The sequence below is a fragment of the Leptodactylus fuscus genome, chromosome 7 (assembly GCF_031893055.1).
Source record: "Leptodactylus fuscus isolate aLepFus1 chromosome 7, aLepFus1.hap2, whole genome shotgun sequence".
NCBI classification, from domain to species: domain Eukaryota; kingdom Metazoa; phylum Chordata; class Amphibia; order Anura; family Leptodactylidae; genus Leptodactylus; species Leptodactylus fuscus.
This window is the reverse complement of record NC_134271.1, coordinates 69,251,710-69,278,205: the sequence shown is the minus strand read 5'-3', so window position 1 is coordinate 69,278,205 and position 26,496 is coordinate 69,251,710. Positions and strand designations below refer to the sequence as shown.

Sequence of the window (26,496 nt, the reverse complement as noted above, 5' to 3'; positions counted from 1 at the left end):
TCTATTTAGAAATTATTTAGCAGCCATGCCGAGACGCAGCCTGAATTCTAAAATATTGGCTAACTGTTTGAACTTCACAAAATGCATAACTATCCTGACATCACTTATGAGATTTAGATTGGTCAGTTAATGGAAGTCTTTACCAAAATCAATACCATAACAGCTCCTTGCAACAGACGCCTCCCCCACCCCGACATAGACGGAAAAAAAAAAGAGCAGCTATCTACGAGATTACACTGCTTAAATGAGACGTCAGTCAGCGATGGTGTACAGATATCTTATTATAGAACCTCAAGTGTTACCATGCCCGTGTCCTTAAATCCCCACATCACCTTTTTTTATTCTATGCAATTTTTTTGGTCTTTGTTGTTACACATGTTATTTGGATGAAATGTACTTGACGTTACTGATTGCCGCTATATAAATGTTATAATGAAAAACAAGTTCATTTGTTTATGTATATTAATGCCGAACAGAGGTAATATTGACATCTGTTCAGCAGATTTTTTGCGACTTGGTACAAGCGCAGGAATCCTCATCGTTTGGCTAGATTTGTGAAGACTTGGATGAAAATTCTCTGGTAAATATGCTACTTGTAAACTATTCAGCCCTGTTTCACATTTCAAATAGTACGCTATTTTTTGTTAAGCCCCTGAAAGACCTGCTCTGAAAATGACCAAAGAGATTACTGTATCTAGATGCATTGCCAGTTCAGCCTTCACTATAACGCAACTAATGTGCAAAATATGACACATTTGGTATAAAGCAAATATACATTACTTGCACACGTAGGGAAGTAGGATAGTAATGAGGAGCCCCATAACAATGCAAAAATTCTAATCGGTACCCCCTCCAAGTATAGGTTCATTCCAATTCCAAAGTGCAAAAAACCCCATCCAAGTTATAGTCTGTATGGAAAGGTGGAGGTTCAATGTATGTCGCATAGAAGTCTTTATTATAGAAGTTGTCTTGAACTCTTCTTAGGAACTTTGTGGAAAAGTTGTGCTTTTTGTTGTAGAGCACGGTTGTTGTTTTTTTTTTTTTGAGCCAAAGCCAGGAGCGGATTTCGATTTCTTTATATTTCCCATTCCCAATCTTGGCTCAAGAAAATGCAGCAAAATCTGCAAACAAAAAGAGAAATTTTTCTGAAATGTGGGGCCATAGACTTTAGGCATTTTTATTTGGAACCATCGGAGATCTTGACCTGAGTTTGGGAGATATCTTTTGAGGCCTAGGCAACAATACAGTAACAGTAGCATGACTTAAAGAGGGCCTTTCATGGATTTGGGCATATGAGGTGTTATATACTGCTGGAAAGCCGACTGAATTCAGTGCACTGTCGGCTTTTCCGATCTGTGCCCCGGGTGAAGAGTTATCAGTGCCTGTACCGTAGCTCTTCACAGTCAGAAGAGTGTTTCTGACACTCTGTCAAGAATGTCCTTCTGCACAGCAGCGCCAATAGCGCTGTACTGTGTGAGCGGGGAGGATTGCCTCCTCCCCTCCTGATAATACTAGTCTATGGACAAGTACTGGGGGAACGCCTCCCCCAGTACTCGTCCATAGACGGGTATTATCAGGAAGGGAGGGGGCGTTCCTCCCCGGTCTCACAGAACAGCACTATAAGCGCTGCTGTGAAGAAGGACGTTCCTGACAGACTGTCAGAAACACCCTTCTGACTGTGAAGAGCTAGGGTACCGGCACTGATAGCTCTTCACCCAGGGCTTGTGAAAGCCGACAGTGCACTGTTATATAGCACCGCATGTGCCCAAATCCATGAACAGTCATTTTTAAGAAATGGTGGGGCAGCCTCACTTTTGTCCTAGGTTCTAGGTCAAGTTATCTGGAAGATACAGCAGAGAGCCACCAGAGCTGTGTTCTAACAAAGAGGCATTGGCCCTTGTGCTATGTGCGAGGGGTGGTCTATGGTAACCATCCGGTGGTTCTCACTAGACATATTGCTGGAAAGTAAGAGGCACATGCATCTTCTGGGGTATTCTTATACCTTTTGTATACAGGTGGGATACTTTCCATATATGCCATTCAGAGCTATGCATAAACTCAGTACTCCCATATGCAAATAAGATGAATTTTTAATTCAAGACATAGGATAATCCGCAGAATTGGTGGTGGTTAACATTTTTGGTCATAAGACTTTTATCAGGCCATCTTCAATTAGCCCCTAGGGCCTTGCATAGTTAAGTAAGGCATAGGTAAAAGTAGCGCTACTTTCAACTATGCTTCACTTTATGTCTTTAACTTTATAAGACCCTAGGGGATAATCTGTAATGGTCTGATGAAGGTCTTATGACCAAAAACATTAGATTATCCTATGTCTTGAATTAAAAATTCATCATATCTGTATATGATTGCGCTAGGCTTCCTTACTATATTGATCGAGCACCTTAGAATATTCCAGAGTGCTGCGTTTTTCCTACACATTATGAGCTATAGGTATCTCCGTCTTCCATGAGCATTGTCAGAGTTATGCACTTGGAAATAAGTTTGCTAAAATACTGCTTAACCCATTACCTGATAAAAGCTATGAAATGACTAAAATACAGAAACGAAGGAGCAAGCGACACTCTGTGATAGGGTAAATGCTTGAAGTATCCCTAATGCAGGCCTATAATGAGAGTGTTTAATGTATTCTCCATCCAATAACGCTAGGAACAAGGAGCATGCCACAGGTACCAAGCAATCTTATATACAGCATTTACTGCCTCTGACCGTCCTCCCACTGTGGTTGCAACATAGATTTTTTTTTAATTGGATCCAGGAGCTAGCTAAATTACCCAGTCACTGCATGTTAAAGAATCCAGCGCGTTTTATAGAGTAATAATACACTTTCTATTACTGCTCATCACTCTGTGACAGTTCTGTCTCCTCACTTAAAAATAGCCAATTTCTGCTCATTAGCTTAACACTATACATGTGTACATAAATCAGGGTGATTGAAAGGCAAGGAGCCATCCAGCCATCTGTTCAATGGCCACCAATGTAATGACCCCAACAGTATGGGGTAAAGGTTCTCTGCAGTTCCCTAATGGGACCCTTATACAGTAAGCAGCATATGCAAACAAACAGTATAGAATGCAAATTACACTTCATCAAAGTAAACTGTTTGCAAAATGGAGAATATCGCTTTCCTTCACACATTTTCTTAAGTAGCGGTCAGATTAGCAGTACCTCAGTGGGGTCTACTAGCAGTTTCCGATGATATGTATAAGCGATGAAAAGTATGTGGATCTTCAGGACTCTCTAACCCCTTCAATGTGCTGATCCATGCGGGTCCTGAAGGTCAGACCTCCAGGGATTAAACAATGATGCCCTATCCTAAAGATACTATAGGCCATCACTGGAGAACCTCTTTAAGATGCAACGTTAAATTACCGTAAACTCATCATTATGTTGTATTAGACCAATGAGTTTTCCTATGACCTATTTATTTGATTCCAGATTTCTGATTCTCTTTATGTATTTATGAATAAACAGTAAATATAAAGTGCATTATAGAGAGCGAGAGAAATATAGATGATAGATAGATAGATAGATAGATAGATAGATAGATAGATAGATAGATAGAAACTTTCCTCTGGATGTGTAAATGTCTCTCATTTGCTTATTTGCAGAATGAAAGGAGGATGATGATGTGATCCTGATTACTTATTTATCTCTTGATGTCACTATGTGCAGCCTGCATTTATGCTTCCTAAGAATAGTACCCTAAGCAATGACAGCAGTTTGTAGTGTTATAATCTGTTGTATAGTCACCAGATGGGCCAAGACCGGTCATTGCAGATCCAATCTGCCCTGTGATTATTACTCGGCTGAGGTTGTGTACAATGCTGAAACCCGCTAATCTTCATTAATTTCATTATTTGTTGACCGGACGAATTTAAGAGTCTAAATCCTTAAAGGAGAACTAGCATGTCAAGTGAAAAAAAGGGACACAAACACGTGAAGATACTGCAGATGAGGAAGCGCCCGTATTCCAGGTCACTTCATTATAGCAATAATTATTGTTGAATAGTTTAGAATTTATTATTTCTATTTTAAAATTTTGCCCTTGCTTAAAAAAGATTTATCTGCTCTATTCCATGTTAAAAATCTTGAAAATGCATCAATATATTATTTTGGGTGGAATCAGAGATATATAGTACATGTGCTATAGAGGCAGCCATGCAGCTAACATGCGTATTATTTTGTAGGGCATCTGGGTGGTATAAAGAGGGTGGTCAGGGCATGTTCCTAAGACACTGAATGCATGAGCCATTCTGTCTTGGCTAAGTGGAGAAAAATGTTGCTATGACTCTTATTCCAGTTAAGTAAGGTGAAGGGTTCCATCCAAGATTGAACCTATCCCTTCCAATAGGCAGTCTAAACCTCTACACAGAGACGGTATAGCACCAACCCAAGAGACATGGCTCATTGTCTGGATGGCAAAAAACTGAGGCAAATAAATGACAAATATGATTACTTGGCTGAGTACAATGCTGAAAACCTCTAATCTTCTTTAGTTTAGTGGAGACCCCTGGGCAAAAAAAATGTTGGTAAAAATTCCCATCTCAGCTTCTGGACATAGCAAATGGGCATCGACAAGTGGTGAGTAGAGTGAGTCTCTCTCTTTGTTGTAACCTACGGTGGGTCTGGTTGGTATGAAGTCATTGCAGCCCTAACGCACCCATATTGGAAGGGGTTCCCTTATTACCTTTAGAATCCCACCTGAACCCCTATCACAGCTACATATTGGACAGTGGATGAGAGTATTAAAAAACACAACGCTCACGCTCTTCTGATAATATGACACTTCACCACTTGGTGAAATGAATATATACTGGACAGATGACTAAACCGGATGATACTGCCATACAGTGAAGCCAGTAAGGGGCAGATTACTGACAATTGTATGAACAATGGATAACTGACCCCAATAACTAATATAGAAGCGGATTCTAGTTACCAGTGTAAGGTAGGTGGCTCTCATGTACACTTTATCTATATGTAAATTGGTTGCAAAATACACAAGCAAATTAAGAAAGTAAAGAGAGAAAGATATATCTAACATTTCAGTATATGTTTTAAAGAAAATTATAAGCCATATCCCCCTTACTTCCCCCATATAATGCAATGTGAATAGAACTGATGGAATAGGATTATTCAGAACAAAAACATCAATGGTTGTGTCCTTAATTTAGTTAAAACATAACAAATATCAGTTTATGATATTTTAATAACTAAGCCTGCAATAACAGAACACCCATGAGGAGATGGCATCTACCTCAAGTCATTGTAAATCATAGGAAAACATGAAATTTAATGAAAAGAAAATCTGGAGAGCAGTGACCCTGAGATTTTGACATAAATATTGAGGCCCTGAGATGTCCCTTAAAATTCCAAGGAGCCACGGGCTCAAATTTGAAGATTTCCTTGGTATATTGCTGGACCAGCCACTTCTGTTTAATTTCTTTTGTTTGCAAAGTAGTAATTCTACTCTATAGATTCTCAAATTTATGCATAAAATCGGTTTTACAAAATCTGAAAACATTGCAAACATCCTACATTAGGGGCTGTATCATACTTCAGAGCTGCCTTCACAATTCTGATGGTTATTAGTGGAAACCAGACAGCCAGCTAATTCACAAGCCCCTAACAGTTTGGTTGTACTGTGCCTGATGTAAAGATGACAACTCCTAAAAAAAAAAAAACTCAAATTATCAGAATGGTAAATGCTGCTCTGGAGCATAATACAGTAAACTGATGCAAATGATCATAAATCTGCTCCAATCACACTTCAACTCCTTTAAAAACAGTGGTGAAGAAGGTAGGAGTGATAAATGGGGGAAACTGTGGAGGAAGCAGAGCTGAATGTATATGTGTGTGTGGGAGTGGACATAGATGTAGCAGAAATATGGGTGGAGAAATGTGAATGTAGAAGGGCTGAGTTAGTTGGGGAAAAGTGGATGTAGTAGAGTTTAGTGTGTGGAGGGAAACATGAAGATAGCAAAGCTGAGAGTTTGGGGAGACATAAAGGCAGTAGAGCTGAATGTATGGATGGACAAGGCTGTATGCAAGGAAAAACCATGAAAATAGGATTGGGTGTATGGGGTAAAACACAGATGTCGCAGAGCTGTATGTTCCAAAAGGCAGCAGTGTTGGGAGTGTGTGGACGAAAAAATAAGTCCCAAACAAGAGTTTTGCCTGAAAGGGGGCCCCACTAAAAAGAAAATCATCTTTTTATGGGTATGTAGTCAGTTTAGCTGCAGAGAAACATCAGTGTGAGCCCAGCCTGCCTATCAGTACCCGCGCAACATGTACGGTAGGAGATATACTGTATGTACAACCAGGACATGCTACATTTTGTACTAACTGCAGATGCGATTATCTTGCACTTGTGTGTAAAGAATACAACAACAGACGCCTGACATCAGCACTGGTATTTGCACTACATGTGTGCACTTCTCTCCATGACCTTTGCAGTCTTGAATGTGGCCATGTAGTTTAACTACGTTTTGCTGTTTATGCACCAGACCAATACTGCAGAAAATATCTGTCAGCTGAAAGACAAAACAAACACAATAACCCTTCTCCTCTTCTTTCTTCCATAAATTAATGTTATTTTATTCCAAACATAATAGCATGCCAAGAAAGGGAGTGAAAAAAAAAAAAAAAAAAAAAAAAAATGAGAGAGAGAGAGAAATGCTGCTGGTGGAGCGCTCCCCGGCTAGAAGGGTTAAATTTATGTTCCATTACAAGCTCCCATTTTTTGTTTCATCTTCTCGGTAAAACACATAACTTAAAATGAAATCAAATATTAAAAATGACAGACTATATAAGTGCTGTGAGTAACTTCAGGTCACGGAGGGAGGGAAGGCAGGCGAGTTGTCAGGCAGTATCTGTCAGAGTGAATTAGACACAATCAAGAGAGACTGAGGGAGAAGGTGATTGTTATTAGGCAACAGGGCTGTGAGCTGCCTGCCCAGATGTGGTCATGCATATAAAGAGCAGGAAATGGTCGTTTAATTCAGGAAGCCCTAGCAAATAGGGCAACACAAAGGATAAAAGTCCTTTGTTGCTAATAAGCTGGAAGTTTCTTTGATAACAAGCGGGGTTAGGATGTAGAGGGAGGCACGTTCTTCTCACTTATGCATAGATAATATCCAGCAAAATGTGAAATTCAGCCCAAACAGCACAAGAGGCAATGTTACTTCAGTATGATATTTTTTGCCTGACGGTCGTGATATATTTTATGGTCCACCATAAACCTGTGGACATGATAGATCTTCTGGAGTCCCCTACACTTGATGGACACCATACAACTTATGGTCTCCCCTACCCTTGATGGACATGATACAACTTATGGTCTCCCCTTATCCTTAGTGGACATGATATACTTTATACTCCCTTAATTGAAGGCCTGCTTTAACTATAGACCAAATAGCACACTTGCATTGGACACTATCACAGTTGGGCCTGCCCTCATCTAACAGCAATGGGACAGTCCCGTATTGTGGCTGCTGTTCCGTTATTCCAAGAAGCACGTGGCAATTTCAGCTCTCTCTGCACCCTTAGTTCAATGTAATGGTGGAGCACAGAGCTATCATCTCCATGCTCCACTATTCAGGTTGTGAATGATGATGTCCACTGCAGGGAGGTGCTATGAGCGTCAAGCTGCAAACATCACAAAAGCCAGAGCCTGCAGGCAACCCCCTGGGAACAGGATTAGGTGAATATAACTTGTTTGCTCTTTTTTATTTGTATGTAATATGTATTGGTGGTAACTGAGGTACAGGATACATTATGTGGGGGCTACTTAAGTAAAATTATATATGTGTTTCAACCGTGCCCACTGATGTATTAAAGTGACACAATATACCTTATGGTGTTCACATGGTGTAATACATCTCATGTTCTCCTCTACACAAGTTAACATGATATATTTTGTATGGTTTCTCATACACCTCTTGGACATGGTACCACTTATGATCTCCCTATACCTGATGGACATGATACATGTTACGGTCTCCAATACAACTGATGGACATGTACTTGTTATTGTCTCTCATACAGCTGTTAAACGTTGTACTGCTAATGGTCTCCTTTATAGCTAATCAACCTGTTACCTCTTGTGTCACCCCCTCTACCTCATAGATTGTAAGTTCTTGCGAGCAGGGCCCTCAGTCCCATTGTATGAAGTGACTATTTCTTTGTAATGTATCTTTCTGTCTGTATTTGAACCCTACAAATTGTACAGCGCTGCGGAATATGTTGGCACTATATAAATAAAATTTATTATTATTATGGTCTCCCATACACTTGATGGACATGATACATCATAAAGACTCCTCTATAACTGATGGACATGATATGTCTCTAAACCTGATGGAAACATCTTATGGTCTCCTCTAAACTTGGTAGATATAATATAACTAATAGCTTCTCCTACACATAATGGACATAATGTATATCATGACCTCATATACATATGTTAGAAATGTTTGTCTTATGGTGTCACCTACAAAAGATATACATAAGGTCCATCTTACATTTGATAGACACAATACATTTTGTTGTTTTCTCTGGAGCTGATAGATCTGATATAACTTGTGGTCTCCTCAACATCTGATGGACACAATAAATCGTAAGGTGTCCTCTATTCTTGGTGATTATAATACAGCTGATACAGTATATTCTCCTACATAAGATGGACATGATACTTCTTAAGGTCTCCCTTACACCTTATGAACATTATATAGCTCATGTTCTCTTTTATGGATGCAGTTTTAATAGAGATGGGGTATGATGCGTTGCTTTCTCCGCTCCTTGGAAAGTCAGGTGTTTTGCATTGTATACTGTTGCTTATATTTTAGAACTGAACTATGCATTTTAGTTTATAACAAACATTATGCGCAAAAGAATAGTTCAATGTGTAATGGCCAGTAACACATGGGGGTTTTCCTATTGTCACAGGAGGTAAAAAAAAACTTCTTACTGAAGTGGATGATACATAGAAAAATATAATTAGATATAAAACATGGTGAATAAATATATGCATTACAAGGTGCGGATTTCATTTTATATATAATACATAGAAAGCATAAAATAAAAAAATGAATAAATAAGGATGAGTGATGGCACGAGTGTAAATACATGATTAGGAGCGCATTTCATAGATTCCACAAGAGTATCATGATCTAATAAAGTGTAATATAATATAAGTACATCTAATCATTAGGATTGGAATGTGTATCTACATGTAGAAAAGGTTACAATCAATTCATAAATAATTATACGAATAATTATAATAATTATAAATAATTATGCATGAGTGACATAATCTTATGGTTTCCTCTATACTTAGTAGTTATAATACATCTTATATATTTCCCTACACCAGATGGACATGATACATATTACATATATCTCTCCTACACCTAACGGGCATGATACATCTTATGGTTTCCCCTACAGCTGATGTAGACAATATATCTCATGTTTTACCATACATCCAATGGGCACAGTACATCTTATGGTCTCTCCTATATTTGGTGAATTTAATACATCTTATGTATTAGCCTTCACAACATTGACATGATACTTCATATAGCCTCCCATAGATCTCATGGACATGGTACCTCTTATCATCTCCCTTACACATGATGGACAGATCATATGGTCTCCCGTATATTTTATGGTCTCCTGCACACCTGATGGACACAGCATATCTTATATTCTCTTCTATATTTGATAGATAACACATCTCATAGACTCCCTTACGCAAGATGGACATGAGATATCTCATTGCTTCTAATACATCTAATGGACATGTGCTTGTTATGGTCTACCTTAACTTGACATGTCTTAATATCTCTCTTATACCTGATAGACACTATAAATTTTATGGTCTCCCATATACCCAGGGTCATAACTACTGTGGTAGCAGCGGTAGCAGCTGCCACAGGGCCAAAGACATCAGGGGACCCAGCGGCAGGCGCTACCTTTTTTTTTTTTTTTTTTTTTTTTTTTTAATAGGCCGTTACCTGCTGGAGTTAATCCAGCAGGTAACGGGTCCTATTTACTTACCATCCCTGGCTGCTACTCACGGCTGCCAGAGCTTCCCGTTCCGCAGAGGTGGCTGTAAGCAGGAGCCAGGATAGGTAAGTAAAAACACGGGCTCACGAACCCCACAAACACCAATATCATTATACTTGGGAATCTTTTCAGACATCCAAGTATAATGATCGGACGCCCAGGGGAGGTGAGGAAACATAAAATACACTGTTACTTACCTCTCCTGGCTCCAGAAAGCTTCAGGCCTATTTGGTGTCGTAACATGGACTGGGGCTTGTGTCCTTATGCTTCGCAACGCAAGCTGCTACTCATGTTACATTCCGTATAGCATTGAAGATGCCCAACATCTGCAGGGAGTGTACTGGAGCCAGGGAGAGGTAAGTAATAGTGTTTTTTTTTATGTTTGTATCCTCCCCTGGGTCTCCGATTATTATACTCTGGGGTCAGAGTATAATAATTGTTCATGTGTGTCCACAATGAGGCATAATACTGTCTGCAAGGGCCACTATGGGGCATAATACTGTACTATGTGGAGGAGCCACTATTGGGGCATAATAGTGTGTGCAGGAATGTGGGTGGGTGGGGGTTGTCGGTCAGGGTCTTTGAGGTGAAGGGGGTTGGTTGGGGGGGGGGCAAATGTTCACCTTGAGGCCCCATCATTCCTAGTTACGCAATGGCATATACCTAAAGGTTGCAATACATTTTCTGTTCTTCTCTAACTTGGAGAATATAAGACACCTCATGGCTTCCACAACACAAAATGGATCTGATAGGTCTTGCAGTTACCCTTACACAATACATTTCATGATTACCCATATATCTAACATGATATGTGTTTTGATCTCTCCTAGACCTGAAAACTCATTTATAAACTGTCCTAAAGCTGAGGAACATAGTGCATTGAATGGTCATCTCTATACTTGGTGTATATATAATACATCTTATTGCCTTCCCTACACCAGATGGGCATGTAATATTCTATAGTCTCCCCTACATCCAAGTGATATGATACATATTGTGATCCATCCTTCATCTAATGGACCTGATATATCTTGGGGGATATAACATATCTTCCAGTCTTCCCTACACCTAATATGATACACCTTATACATGATACATGTTATGGACGTCCATATTCCAGAATTTTGCTAATTTAATAAATGCATAAAAGCTAAGTGTTATCCTCTATAACGTCTTCTAAAAGTGGTAGAAGCATCAAAATGCAAAGACGACCAGTCACTCACCCACTGCCATTATTAATCACTGGAAGGTGGGGGAGGAGTGATTACTTCTACTAGACTTTTTCTTGGCTGACATTAGGCTTTAGATGTGTGCCCGGGTGGATTTAAGCGTCTATTTAATTCTATTTATGAAAAAGCCACGTCTTGGAATATGCACAGAAGTAATGATCAATGTGTATGAATATTTTCAAGGAAGAGGAAGAAAATCAATGTGGTTTTGTATTGATTTTCTCAGAAGGATTTCTTGGTGTATCATATTTTCTATGTATGGTGTTGTATTTTAGCAGAAGAGGATATATATATGTTGTTTGCATAGCAAGTACTGACACAGTTTTATAGTATGTACAGTATAATGATAGTGCTAAGGATAACTGCATAGACTTTTTCAGTATTATATGCATGGAACATAGGTTATTGCTGTGCGGTACTGGAGACGGCTCAATAAACTTCTATATTGCCCTATTTGTTGAGTAGGGAACATTTGTTATATACTTAATACACTGCCTGGAGATTGCTATAACATAGACTTCAATGACATGTACATAATCAGAGCGCACAGGGGGTTATGGATCTCAGTACACCCAGGCAACTCCTTTTGTACAAAAAGTCTGAAATTCCTGGAGATCTCTTCCTATCAGGGTAGAATAAGGCTAGGGTCACTCAGCAACTTTGGCCACAACTCCTGTCGCATGATGAACGATTGGTAAGGGTTAGTTCACATGGGGCTAGTGACCGCGTACTTTGGTCCTGATTTTGGGCGGGAAGCCGCGTCAGAATAGGACCAAAATGCGCCTGCAGCGATTAGGAGTAGGCCCAAATGAATGGGCCTATTCCGGAGGGTGCTGCACAAGGCGGACGCCGCGGCTTGATCAGCCACGGAATCCACCTGAAGAAAGAGCAGCTCACTTCTTTTTTGTGCGAGCGGGAACACACCGCTAGCGCAAAAAAGAATGCTAGTGGTCTACATAGACCTCTATTGTGAGGGGGCGGATTTTAAGGTCGAAATCCGTCCCTTCTTGCCCCGTGTGAATGAGCGCATAGTGGCCCTGTGACTCCTTAGTGAATGGAGCCCAATTGCAGCATAGGGGATGTTGCAAGTGCGACTTCTAAACACAAAAGAATTTACACGGCTTGATTTTTTGGGGAGCAGAAGTTGCAGTATTACTTTGTGACTCCATTCATTTACATTAATGCAGGAGTTGCAGGGTAGCACTGCAGTCTATGATCTTACAACTGGAGTCATGTGCAAAGTCACCATTTGACCCTGACCTAAATAGTACTATGTGGGAGATTAGGACTGGTTCTGGACATCATTCAGTCAACTTTCTTTCCTGCTTTTCAGTCTGGTATCTCTTGAAACTTACTTTACAACTGCATAGCCACAATTTGTGGTTCAACATCACCTCAGTTATTATATTTAGGGCTGCTGACAGTGGCGTGGCCCATAACAAAGACACTATGGCTCCCATCGGTGTGAAGCTACAGGGGGCGCAGAAGCTGCAGTTGCTACCAGGCCCTGGACCCTGAGGGGACCCCAAAGATCCCTATGACACATAAAATGCACCACTATTCTAAATGGCACTGGATATGTGGCATATAGATATTACAGATTTTGTATTGGGGCCCGGGAGCTTTAATTTACATCTCTGAATCTGACTAAACCCACAACAAAAGGGTCTGGTGCTTGTTTTCCCATTCATGACCTGTTTCATGCCCCAGAGACAATTTCTCACCCCCTTGTTTGCTAAGAACGTACCTCTAGGGAGGTGACATCCTTTAATGTTACCTGTCACCCAACAGCAAAGGGGATGTGACCAGAGCCACAATCTCCTCTGTATAGCAGCTTCAGGTTCTGCCTCTAGAATACATTCCCCCTGGCACGTTCTAGAAGTTATAATGCGGTGTATAGAACGGTTGATATAAATACATACAAGTCAGTCTGCACAGACAGGTTGTCTCCAATTCTTAAGGCTGGTTGTAAGTATAATGCAGAGTATATTGTTTTACCAGAGGCAGAAAGTCGCTCTCTTTTACTTTGTATTCCCAGTGCTGCAGAACCAGCGAGCTCGATCATAAATAGCCATGAGAAATTAACATTATAACATAATTTAATCAAGATATTACACATTGACAGATGACTATGCGTTACCCGGCAAAATCCTTATTATTTATTCACTAACCTTATTTTTAGACTTGTTTCAAGTGTTAATTACTGGTCAATGAGAAAGTAGGTTAAGAGTTTGCAAAAGCAAAATCTTTTATTGGCAAAACTAGTGAACAGGTGGTAAGCCCCGATCTCAGCGAACGTCGCCTTCGGGCGCAATCTTCCAGCGCACAATAAGATATGGCTGCCCTGCTTTGCTGTCTTAATGTTCCTGCCTGTATCCACATCTTGCAGATGTCTAGAAATAAAGACCTTAAATTTTAGGTTGAGCAGGAGGAATGAAAGTTGTCGTAATGAGTTACTTTATTTAACTAAATTGATTGGGTCATAAAATCACAGTTGCAACATATAAAGGATTATGCTGATTTTTTCAATAATCTTACATATCATTTAGATGTACGGGTATGTCACACTGCAGTGGGAACACCTATTATCAGTGTTCAGTGTCTGGCTGTGTTTTGTGTAATGGTCAGTCGGATGATAGGTATGATTACAGTAGAAGGAGAGGAATAAGCTGACCTTGTGAGTGGCAGTGACCTGTTCATTTATGTATTGATGTTAGTGAGGACAGGGGTGCAGGTGACAGACTAATAGTTTTGATGTTAGAAGGGGAATGGTGATAAGTATTAGGTCTCATATTGATAATGAAAGGAGCAGAGTCCAAAAAGCAGCACAGAGTACTTTTGTGGAATCCCTACTTGCCATCCCTTTTAGTGAATACAGCATATACCAGTATATAACAATGTGTTTCTAACTTTTTACAAATACAGTGCAGTATGTGAACAGTGGTGTTTCTTATTGGGATAGATAATAACAGAGACAAGTATAGTAACAATGAAGAGATACAATCCGACCCAACATAGTAAAAGATGCACCATAAGTGATGTAAGGATATGGAAAGGGAGGAAGACCAATATAAATACTGTACATGTGCATACTGCTAATCCACAGCCACAGAAATAACCCCAGATGCCATCATGCCCTTTGTGCCTTGTACATTGTTAACAAGATGCACTGAACCAGCAATACATTGTATGTAACAGCTTTTGTCTTCCATTTACCTCTATGAAGTCTACACTCTCATTTCCAGTGCTAGTGGCATTTGTTTGGCATCATTTCTGTGGTGTGAGGTTGTAAATGGCAGCGAGTAATGACTGTAGTTAACACATTGTTAACATAAGTGATAATTCCCACCTAGGGCGACTCAGCCCTTTAACTCTGCCATGGTATTGGGAAATTAGGATCAACAGGCTAAATCTGAGCTCAGAGGGAACGTTTCTTCATTACAACAAGAGAGCAGGGTGATGGCAGCAACTTGTAGCACTTAGAAAGGAGAAGTATCATGTGAAATATTAAAATTGGCATGGTAACTTGATGTTTTCTGATCTTGGACAACCATTGTTCCAATAAGCGCTCTAAGTCTAAGAATATGTTAGCTCTTTTAGGCTAAGGCCCTATGAAGCGAGCCACAGCTGAAAAACACAGTGGGAAAGACTGTAACAGAAACGGATTATATTTTTTCTACAGGAAAAAATTTTCACAGAAAGTTTGCAGAGTTTTCCAGTGTTTCCATATGTATAATTGACATCCTCTGATTTACAAAAATGTTTTTTGAGATAGCAGTATTTCTAATTTTTTTTCTGCAATGTGTGGATGGGATAAGCCAGAATCCCACCCTCTTTGCAGGGAATGTAAAACGTGTGCACAGTGTGGCCAAAACACTGCATATTCACAGTGTGGAGCCTCGACCTAATGGTAGTGTCCATATATGCAGTGAAAATGGGGAAATGGGATCTCCCCTCTACAGATGGGTGGGGGCCTGAGATTCTGAATATAAGACTGTATATTACAACCTGACAGAGTGATGTGAATAACGAAGTCAGGGAATGTTCGAATGACATCCAGGGTCTACTTTAGAGGATCGTTAAAAGATGACCCTATAATGAGAATCAGAAAAGAGAGATACTACCCAAGAGATGCACCAAAGGGCACCATGGATGCCATCCACATGAATGGACCTATAGCGATCAGCTGATCCTGCTCTCATGAAATCACTCTAGGCTGAGACCCCACATAGCAAGTCGTAGTTGAAAATCGCTGCGGAAAAGTCTGTAGTAGAAACGCATCGCTTTTTTTCCGCAGAACTTTTCACAGAAAGTTTGTAGCGTTCTCCTCTGTGGACTTTCTGTCCCTATTAGACCTATTTGGGAAATACCAACATTTCTGTAGGTGTAATTGACATGCTGCGATTTACAATTGTAACGTTTTTTTGTAATCACAGCATTTTAGCTGCAGATATTTTTCTACAGTGTGTGGATAGGATTAGCCAGAATCCCATCCACTTTGCAGGTATTGAAAACCAAATTGTGGCGTTTTCACAATGTACGGCCCGGCCTCAAGCATACATGGTTCAATGCTGTACCTCAGCACTATAGGAGTTCAGCATTTGCTTGGCGATAAGGCAATATAGGCCAGGTGTCCATCCGGTGCAGATTGTTCATAAATCGTGGGATGAAAAAGTGCAAACCAGACTTTTCCATACGGCAGTTTCAGTTAAGAAAAAACAGACACCCTGCAGACCCCATAAAGACCACAGAAATATGGCACGAATGTGAACTATGACTTCTGTGCTCCACCGCATGATGTGCCAGATACACCACCGATGCTTCCGCAATACACTCCTCCTTGGTCAATGAAACCATTCTGAATATACACTTACTTAAAAGGTGTTTTCTGAGAGTTAAATATTGATGAAATCCAACACCCAGGACCTTCACAGATCAGCTTCCGCGTCACAGGACAGTGATGTCACATTCAATCATCATGTGACCTGTTTGCAGTTCACTTCCTTTCAAGTAAATGGGGGTAAGACACAATACCAAGCACAAACTCTGTTCATTCTATGGTGTTTTGTACTCAGCGAAAAAGCTGATCTGTGTGGACCCCCACCTATTAGAAACCGATAACCGATGCCAAGGATAGATCATTGATATTTAACGCTCATAAAACCCTTTTAAGTCATCATCACTGCATGATACATAAGGCAAAGTATTTCCAAAGCAATATCTTTTTTTACATTTTTTAAGTTAAAGCAACCTAACCAAGAAAATGTTGCCGGCGGCACAGATTTAGAAATCTGGATAACAAAAGTAACGCCTCGCCATAATTTGCCATTTCATCTCGTGTCTTTCACTGAATCTATTTTAATCTCCTCCCTGATTTGTTTATGTGAAACTGTTCTGAATAACAACAGGCATTTCTAGGAAAAGAATAAGAAAAAAAGAAGAAATTCTGGCAAGTGGCTCCTTCAATGTCTGAACATATCAGTTTTTCACAGGAAAAGTGTGGTCAGGCATCCATTCCATCATTTATAATCATAAAAAAACCCACAAGTGCTTCCTTGAAAAATATGCAAATAAAATATGCAACAGGATATGATATTCGCTTACCAGATGTTTAGTCTTTGCCTTTGAAGTTTCCCTTTTAATCTTTTCTTGTAATATTCTGTATATTAAATAGATATAGTCATTTCATCGCATGCATTGTGTGAGCTTTATGGCCGCACCAATTAAAAGCCTGGAATATTTTTGGTTACTCTGCATAAAGGCCTATCTGTCTCTTACTACTGCACACGTGCCAACTCACCTGGATTTACTGGGAGTCGCACAGGCTCCCTCATCTGGTTATTCCTTCCAGCTAGTCTGTGACCGAGGCTCCTAACACTGCTGCACAGATGGGAGCAACAGTCTCAGACTGAGCGGAAGGCATACTGGGGATCCCTGTGTCAATGCTACTGACCTTGTACATGCATGCAGCACTGGGGTCAAGGGGTTGGAGGCCTTTATCCTCTATGTTGAGGTGCTCACTGCTGGTAGGAAATAATGCCAGGTTAAGCCTAATCCCACTTACAGACAAGTATAGACAAGACCACACACCCTGTTTGTAGTAGAGACTACTCGGGAAACCAGCCTGAATATTGGGGGACAGCAATCTCCTGAAACCTATGTCTATTCTACTTTAAGAGGTTACAATGCCCAGCCTACGATGCCCAGCCTGCTTGCAGGAAGTTGAAGGGCAATAGGTTGCAGACAAAGGTTGCTGGGACAAAGTAGTTTCGTGCACTAAACAGACAAGACAAATGGCGTCTGTCTGATAACAACCGATTCTACTCTTCCCCTTCCTCCCATAAGTCTTCACACATCTACATGAGTTATCTCTCTCTCTCTCTCTCTCTCTCTCTCTCTCTCTCTCTCTCTCTCTCTCTCTCTCTCTCTATATATATATATATATATATATATATATATATATATATACAGTATATATATATATATATATATATATATTTATTTATTTTTTTTTTAACATACCCATTCATTTCTATGGCCACATACACAACTATGATGTTCATGGGTATTTGTGGGAAGTACAAACTCAAGCCATGACCTATTACAGTCCATGTATACAGTCAGCACATGCACACAGATTCATACACGTACACCAGAATATTCTTTACTACTAATTTATCTTAGTAACTGAGTACTGCACCTGCTGTAGGTCAGCTATATGATATTATATAAGCCATACCCCTTGTAAAAGATTCTTCCATTTTTTTCGTTTTGTTGCAACCTGCAATCTCACCCTGTGAATGACTGTCCCAGGCTGTCATCTCTGCAACTGTACAATTACTTTCAATACTAGTATACACTCTGCATATCTTCCCCAGTAATAGCACCACTCTCTTGTCCAGGTGCTAGGTTTGCTATTTTCATTTTTCAATTGAATAGCTGCAATACCTGATATAACCTGTGACCAAGAGTAGTGCTGTTCTTAGGGAACAAGTTACATCTAATTCTTTTTTTATGTTGGGACGGGAGAGTTTAGCCCACTGTCTTCTTATTCTTTTCAGAAGAGTAGGGTATATCACCCCAAGACAGTATGTCAATGTTGCTGTGATTATGGAAGGGGTTGTGCAAGTTTACAAGGACCTTACCAGAAGGGGAAGTGGCCCCATACCATTTGCACAGGATACCCCTAGGACATGGATCATAAACCATTAGTCTGCATTTTATGAGCATCTATGTACTGAGCACAGACGGATAGTAGTGAAATAGTATGTAATGTACTTCACAAACTTTACACAGAAATTGCTTCATAGGTTCTTGTTACCAAACTACAATGCTGCAACCAACTTAAGGCTAAGGCCCCACGTTGCAGAAAAGCTGCTTTTTTGTTGCAGATTTTGCTGCAGTTTTTTGAGAAAACTAAAGAATGAGTTGAAAAGAAATGGGAAATATTAAGGAAACACATACTTTTCTCTTCCGTTAAATCCACTCCTGATTTTGGCTAAAAAAAAAAAAGCATTAAAATCTGCAACAAAAAAGCAACTTTTCCACAAAGTGGGGTCTTAGGGTCAGTTCACACGTGAACAAAGGGGCGGATTTTGACAGCGGATTTCGCTTCAAAATCCGCCCCTTTACAATGGTGGTCTATGCAGACCGCCGGGCTTCTTTTTTCCGCTAGCGGCGGGCTGCTGCTACCGGAGAAAAGAAGCGACATGTCTTTCATGTCCTGTCATTCATTTGAGCCGACATAGGAGGGGAAAGCCGCGACCGCGATGGTCGTGGCAGGCGGGTTTTGACCAGAGAGAGATGCGGCTCACCGCGTCTCTCTCTGTGTCAAAACCCGCGCGGACCCCCAACGTCTGAACTAGCCCTTAGCTTTAGGACAGGGCTTCACCATGGCATTTTTCAATTACTGCAAAGTTGATGGGATGCTACTCAGTCCCATCCACACATTGCGGAAAAATACACCGCAGTTCACTGTCACAGGTTTGGAAATCGCTGCAAGTCAATTATACCTACAGAAATGCCAGCAGATTCCCTACAGGTATAATGGAAGCAGAAAGTCTGCAGAGAAGAACTTTCTGTAAAAAGCGCTGTGAGAAAAACTGTGATGCGTTGGCTCTGTGGTTTTTCCCACAGCACTTTTTTGCTGCTGCCCGTTACGTGAGGCTTTAGCCTTAAAGGGGTTTTACGGGACTTAGCATTGTGGCCTTGTTTCTCTGCCTTTGATGTCATGTTCATCAGTCACAGGGTACAACAGCAGCTTAGTTCCATTCAAGTTAATGGGGCTGAGCTGCAATACCAAGCACTGCCCCTACACAATGTACAGCACTGTGCTTGGTATTCAGCAAAGAAAATGCAGTGCTCATCTAAATGCTGGGGCCTCTTAAACTAGCAGATCTGTGGGATATTGGGTGCCAGACCCTCATCGGTCACATATTGATGACTTATCTTTAGTATAGATCATCAATATGTAAGTTCTGGTGAGATTTATTATTTGATTTGTGGCATAAAAACAAGTGGCAAAGTTTTGTGCAAATCTCATGTGTGCAAAATTTGGGTTTTTTTTGGACTACTCTTACATCAATTTACAAAAAACGGGGAGAGGTCTTATCCGGGAGGGTTGAGTGCATCCCACAAGCCAATAGGGGAATTATAATTCTACAACAAGGATCTGGAGTACACTGGTACACATAATCCCAAAATGTGACAAATATCTTAGAAATATGTGTCTCTTAATAAATCTGGTGTGTCACACTTCAGTGCTCTTTATATCAATGTTGCTGCATTAAACGTAACAGATGAGCCTAATCGGGTGACCCGACCCCCACCGATCCCCGCCTATGAACTTACAGTTACCTAACAGCGTATAAGAAATTTGATTTTGTAGGATATTTAAACCTAATTCTGTAATGTGTTTCTATATGGATCTTGTCAGTCTTCTCATGTCTTCCTGATATCCAGATGTCAATCTCTAATATTTTTAACATTCTACAAACACAGAGGGCATGACAAATGATAACAACCTTTATCTTCTACACAGAAGACCTCCTTACCTCAACAACTTAACTGCATGCTTGGTTTAAGGGTAGACAGTCTGATGAAGACACTGGGCCTCTTGGACCAGGAAAAGCTTTTCGACAGGGGCCGTCAATCTTCCTTTTCTTCTCCTGAAAGAAGACAAAACACAATACAATGTCACAAAAAAAAGTGTAAAAATTTGCCAAATTGCAGAAGCTCCAACAGAGGTCAAGGAAAATCAGCAGAAAAGGTTAAAGATGAAATAAAACCCGGCGGCTATGAATGAAAATCTATCCCAGAGCAAGGCCACCGGTGACGTTCTTCAGACGGGAAGCCAAACACTCGGTGGCAGTGGGATCCTTCATTCTCATCAGATCAATACAAGCTTATATTTAAAAAGATTCCAAGCAGCTGCCATCTCTTGACAACCTGCATTTTGTGCGTTCGCTACTTGTGTGAGATCAGGGCAGGGACTGCGGGAAGATGCAGCTTTTAATACCATTTACACCTGAAGACACAATTCCATTAAGCGGCCTTGTTTTGTTAAAGGGACACGGATTGATATTATTTTATTGGCAGTTGCTGCTAAGTCTCTTTGTCCTTCTGTGACTCTCTGCGTGGCCAGCAGCGCCTCCTTTTTAGATTTTTCTAAGCCCATTATATGTATACATAGAAATTTCCAGCTTCCAACTCACCCTTTACCATAGAAAGCAAAGCTCGCAGCTAAAAACCGTCCGCCACTCTAATCATCTGTACAATATTTGGTATCAGGCATCCTAAATAGATTATCACCAGTCCATCTGTGTCATTATTGATTTATAAGGGCTTTAAGCTGCTTTAAAATGGAAGTTCTCCCGCTAAGGGGCTCCGTGTATATAAATCACAGCCGTACTCAAATATAACAGACATCACTCAACATATTGTTTCCCTGGCACCCCCCCTCCCTTTCCCTTTCCCTTCTTTCTTTTTAAACCATAGCAAGAAAGCGGAAAATGATAAATTGTTTCTAATATACTGATCTAAACTGATATGCAAATGGCGGGTGTATTTTTTAATATATTACTTGAGAGGGAAAAGAAAAAAAAGCGTCATTAACATATGAATGCTATATGCAAATGCGAGTGACAGAGCAGATGTTGATGAATGTAATTGACCTATATGTGAATTGCATTAGAAGCCTTAACGCTATTAATTCACTACCCCAGAAACTCGATATTGTCCAAAAACTAAATTCTGTGAAACCGTACACTGGAAGTGATTTTGACAGAGATCCAGGGACACTGGAAGAAGGTCACCGTCCGTCATCAACGTGCCTGTCATTTGCATTCTTGTCTCAGAGATGACATCATCATGTGACCGTGTGTATCGATCATTTAATAGCATTCTGAAAACACAATTGGGGGGGGGGGACCTGTCCCCTATAAACCCCCCTTATTTATTTTCCCTGTCATAAATAAAGACTAATGCATGACTGCTCCATGATGCCATTTAATTTTGTTTATATTTAAGTGCCCCCCCCATAGCCTTTTGTCCACAGACCACCCTGTATATGATAATGTATTAATGCCCTCTACGTTGCAGCCAGTCAGCTGTAACGTCCCCCCCTCCTCAATTCCCAGTCTTGCAGGATAAGTGTGAAGCACCATTGTGTATATATAGCCGGCTAACAACTATGACACATAGTAATAAGAACATACTTAATAAATTACTGCTTTCAGGTCTAGCAAGCTGACATTTCTCTGCAAGGGACAATTTTATATTTGTGGCACTGAACAAAATTGCTTCATAGGAAGGCAGTGTGGATTAGCATAAAAATTAACACTTAAATTTCAGCTTATTTTCCACCCTCTCTTCCTGCCACAACAATCAATTTCCCTTATAAATCTGATTAGATTTTACGATGCTTGTTATTCAAAGCATGTCTCGGCACAGCATTCACAGGCACCAAGACTATTTGTTTAAATAGGAAAAAAAAAGGCAGATAAAAATGTATAGGTATTTTTTATTTTTTTTATTACCCATTCCTCAGCACTTCCCTTTTCTCATATTGTAACATCAGTAATTGATTGCACACATTAATTAACATGTAAGGTAGAATTGCTGCATTATGCATGATTTATTTTTTCATATCTTGTTGGTTCCTTTGCTCACTGCCCTTGTTGTATTGAGGACACTGGGCTCAATTCGGGTCCAAGCACAAATGCCAATGTTCGTTCCCCTGAAAGTTATTAATGTCAGATACGAAATGAGTTTTTTTTTTTTTTTAACTTCACTTCCCTTTACTAATCCACCAAAGCTGTTAGGAGTAATGCAGGCTTAAATACAGCCCTGTGAAATGATATAGAGCGGGCACTGATAACATGCAAATATGTTCATTAAGGCGTCATTTAAAAACAGGCTGAAGGAACGCGACGTGGTCAGAAAAACGCCGTTAATTAAAAAAAAGTCAAAAGAATGGCAGTAAAAGTTCGGCGTCCATCAGCTGCTCAAATTGCCAATATGCCAGGATGGCATTTTGATTGCAAATTTCTTCAGCGTTTAGTAAGGACACAAAATCTAAACATATTGAGTATTTTAATAGACTTCAATTAGAATTCCAAACCTATCAGTATGGAAATGTCTCCTGGTGCCATGTCATGTTTACTAAGGAATTCAGGATTACCTTACTTCTATGAGGTGTTGACTTTAGATTGAAATTATTATTATGAGACTGTCTTGTGACTTGCCTACTCGTCTTTTTGTTTGGGTCCATTATGGTGCCAGGTTTTACCAGCCAGAGGGGGTTGTCTGCATACGACTGGATAATCTTAGTATTATTTTTGTGAAGTCATATGCTTTGTGTTGACTACCCTCTCGCCGTCCCTTATCTACCATGCTACTGTTCAAGACTGTTCGAAAGCATAAATGAAACCTAAAAATATAATGGAGTAAATGGGGTATTACTCGTAGATGGAGGAAAAGGAGTAGTGGGCCACTTATAGTGAACTCTTCAAAGTAACATGACAACAGTCTATGGCTGCCTCACACGGAGTTTACGCTCCGCTCATTCTGCGTAAAAAACAGATCCCATTGACCTCAATGGGTGCCGGCATACATGTGTATCACATTGAAAGAAATAGGTAAAAAAGCCTCCCATTGATTTAAATGGATAGGGTGTGTATGCCGGCACCCATAGAAGTCAATGGGATCTGTTTTTTACACCGCTCACTCTGAACCAGTTTACGTTCAGAATGAGCGGAGCGTAAACTCCGTGTGAAGGCTCCCTATATGTAATGATGTAATCTAAGTGGCCTGAATGCAGTATAGTGTGTAAGGAACACTGAACATCAACTCTTCCGTATATAAGCTCCAGATGTAGTGTCTTAACCTGGTTTAAGAAAAGTATGTGTATGGAAGCACTCATTGGCTCTTTTACATGAATCCAGATGTTCTTATGTATAATGGTACTTGTGTAGTTAAGCAACAACATCTTGGTTCCTCGAGACCTTCAGCTCTTGTCCTAATTCACACGTCTTCATTCACATAAGTGTGAGATCAGTGCTATTCACGGACAGCACCACCCTGCTCATTTCTGGGTATGCTGTACGTGGTTGATCTTCTTTTCATGTCTGTAAAAATCAGATCAACTTTTTGTTTGTTGGTTTATTTTCTCTACTTTGTATGTCTGTGGGTCCATAAAAAATGATGACACACAGAGGTCCATAGAATTTCATTGATACATCAGTGAAAAATAGGACGTTTCCTTTTATTCATGAAAGTCTGAATAAACACATTGAATTGCATTGGTACATATGGCATCTGCGAAAAATATAAACACCATAGATGATATGCGGACATGTGAATAAGGCCTCATAGGGAAAAATCTAAGGTTCTTGACTCCCTCAGAAGACACCAGTGTAAGACAATAGTAGAGTTACCCTCAAGTTCTTGCAAAAAAACATACGGAGTATGTCGAGAATGGAGAAATATGGTTATACAATAGATGTTTAGAATGAACACACTTGCACAAAGTTTTAGTAGCTAAATTAAGCAAGACAATTGCATCCATGGACATAGGTAGTGGATAAGGAGGAAGCAGTCACACCTGGGTCCTGAGATCTGAGGGCTCTCCAATATTATAAATGGCTCATGGTAGCAGGGTGGTCCTGTTGCAATCTTAGCATTAAATGGGTCTTTTCAATATCTTTCAATACCTTTTTGTAAATTATTAACAGAAAACCCATTGCCCAGCTAGTTAGAAGATGAGCTTCAGGTCGGGTAAGGGATTCCAACAATGGTGTCTAGTAATGATGAAGCCTCTGTGTGGCTTCAGGTACAGGGTCTGTGAAGGTGCAGGATATGGTCGGTCTTCTTCAGGATGACATGAAACAGGATATTCTACTTACCAAAGCTACATTGACTGAAGCTAAAGATATTATTATGGCAGAGGGTTTGCATCACAAACAAAGAACCTTTTGTGGGAATGAGATGCAAATGATATGCTAATCACCCACAATCATAAGCATAGCCTATTAACTAAGTTCGATTAATGTTGAAGCCACTAAATAATGTCACAATAATTACATCATATGTACACCTGGCATTAGCTCCCACCCAGACCCCTGAAATGGCGGATATTGCTGGAGAAAGGCCAGACATGCTAATTCTATTCAAGAGGGATTATTCCCAGTGAGCACAGACACATATCTCTCTTCATATGTGACATTTCAGGTTGAGACTGGTGGGATAGACAGCAGTTCACTCATTCTGGTGAACATCTTAAAACCAGCCCCATTTACAATATCTTTATTAATTTTCACAGATGGGACCCATTGATGGTGATGTGGCTTTTCAGGGTTCTATCTCTCCAGGGATGCCTATATCTTGCCCTTTGGGTGAAGGCAAAACATCTTGTAGACCATTCTACGCTGAAGTCTCAAAAATTCTACTTTAGTTCCTTGTGTTTTTGTCCTTAAGTTCTTTTTGAGCAGCATACATGATGGCCATTATAACTGAGGCCTCAAAACAAAACAAAAAAAAACAAAAACAATCATGTTGCTACCCATAATGACTAGCGTCCACCTTTTCCTTTATAATCTGCGAAGAGTAAACCGAACAAGAACTCAGCTTGGCTGGGTAAGAAGGCAACTTTTTGTTTTTCAGGAATGCAATAGCCACATTTATTTGCAGCCTTAAAGGGAGTCTATCAGCATCAAAACCATTACTGAACCCGCCCCAGTACCTTATAGTGCTCAGAATCTTTTGTAGAATCAAGTGGCATATTCTAAATGTATGATCGTACACCATGATCGGAACAAAACTGATCTGGCAAAGATGAATAGTTGGGTGTTAAAAAAAACAACTTCTAACTTTCTGCTCTACATCACTGCTACTCCACCAGGTATGTTTCTAAGGATAAGTTAGCATTTGCATCTTTCCGTTCATGTGACCTTTTTTTGTAGGGAATTTCAGTTACTGGGCATGCAGGTACAGAATTTTCCCTTTATACCTTTTCCTCTGTTTTGCGATATACCATAGGCGGCATAAGATAGCCTCCTTTGAAAATTAAAAAAAAAAATCGCTTTCTTTTTGCGGGCTATGTGTACCAGCAAGACGTAAAGGAAACAATTAGGAACAGCTAATAGCCATTAAAGGGACCAAACTTGAGATTTCAGTTAAAGGGTTAACATTTGCTTTAGTGGAGCATCACGAAGTATAAGTGGTTCATATATTTCACAGGCCAACGTATATTTAACCCTTCATCATATCTGGGTAACTCTTTTTTTTTATTGGGAGGTTTTGCGAGTGCAGTTTATTTTTACGAGTGCACATTAATTAACCCCGCATGTCCTATCTCCTGGCCTATCAAGCCAAGGACATTCATTTAAACATGTTTATTATGAAATGTTTGCATTCTGCACATTTGTGGCCCACACACGAGCGGATTATTTCATCCCCATTCTCTGGAACATTTTTTTTTTTGAAAAGTTAAAAGAATGTATTGTTTTTGATTACTAAACTCTTTTGGCACTTCCAGATATGTCTTTTGAGTCTTAAGTCTTCTATATTCAGAGATCTGGATGTGAAGAGAGGTTTGTGTGGCTGACATGGTGTATATGAACTCAGTAGCAGCCAACTCACTTCACTTGTGTCCGAGGAAACAAGTCATACAGCGCTATGG

The 26,496-nt window shown here is 40.1% G+C and overlaps 1 protein-coding gene across 7 annotated transcripts in view; it reads right to left on the bottom strand.

Moving 5' to 3' along the window:
• Window positions 1–26,496, bottom strand: part of ZNF536 (zinc finger protein 536) — a 460,947-nt gene that overhangs the window by 293,658 nt on the left and 140,793 nt on the right. For all 7 annotated transcript variants that reach the window (XM_075282092.1, XM_075282089.1, XM_075282095.1 and 4 more), the window contains one exon: window positions 20,372–20,485. The gene's annotated coding sequence lies outside the window, so the exon portion shown is untranslated. The remainder of the gene's footprint in view (window positions 1–20,371; window positions 20,486–26,496) is intronic.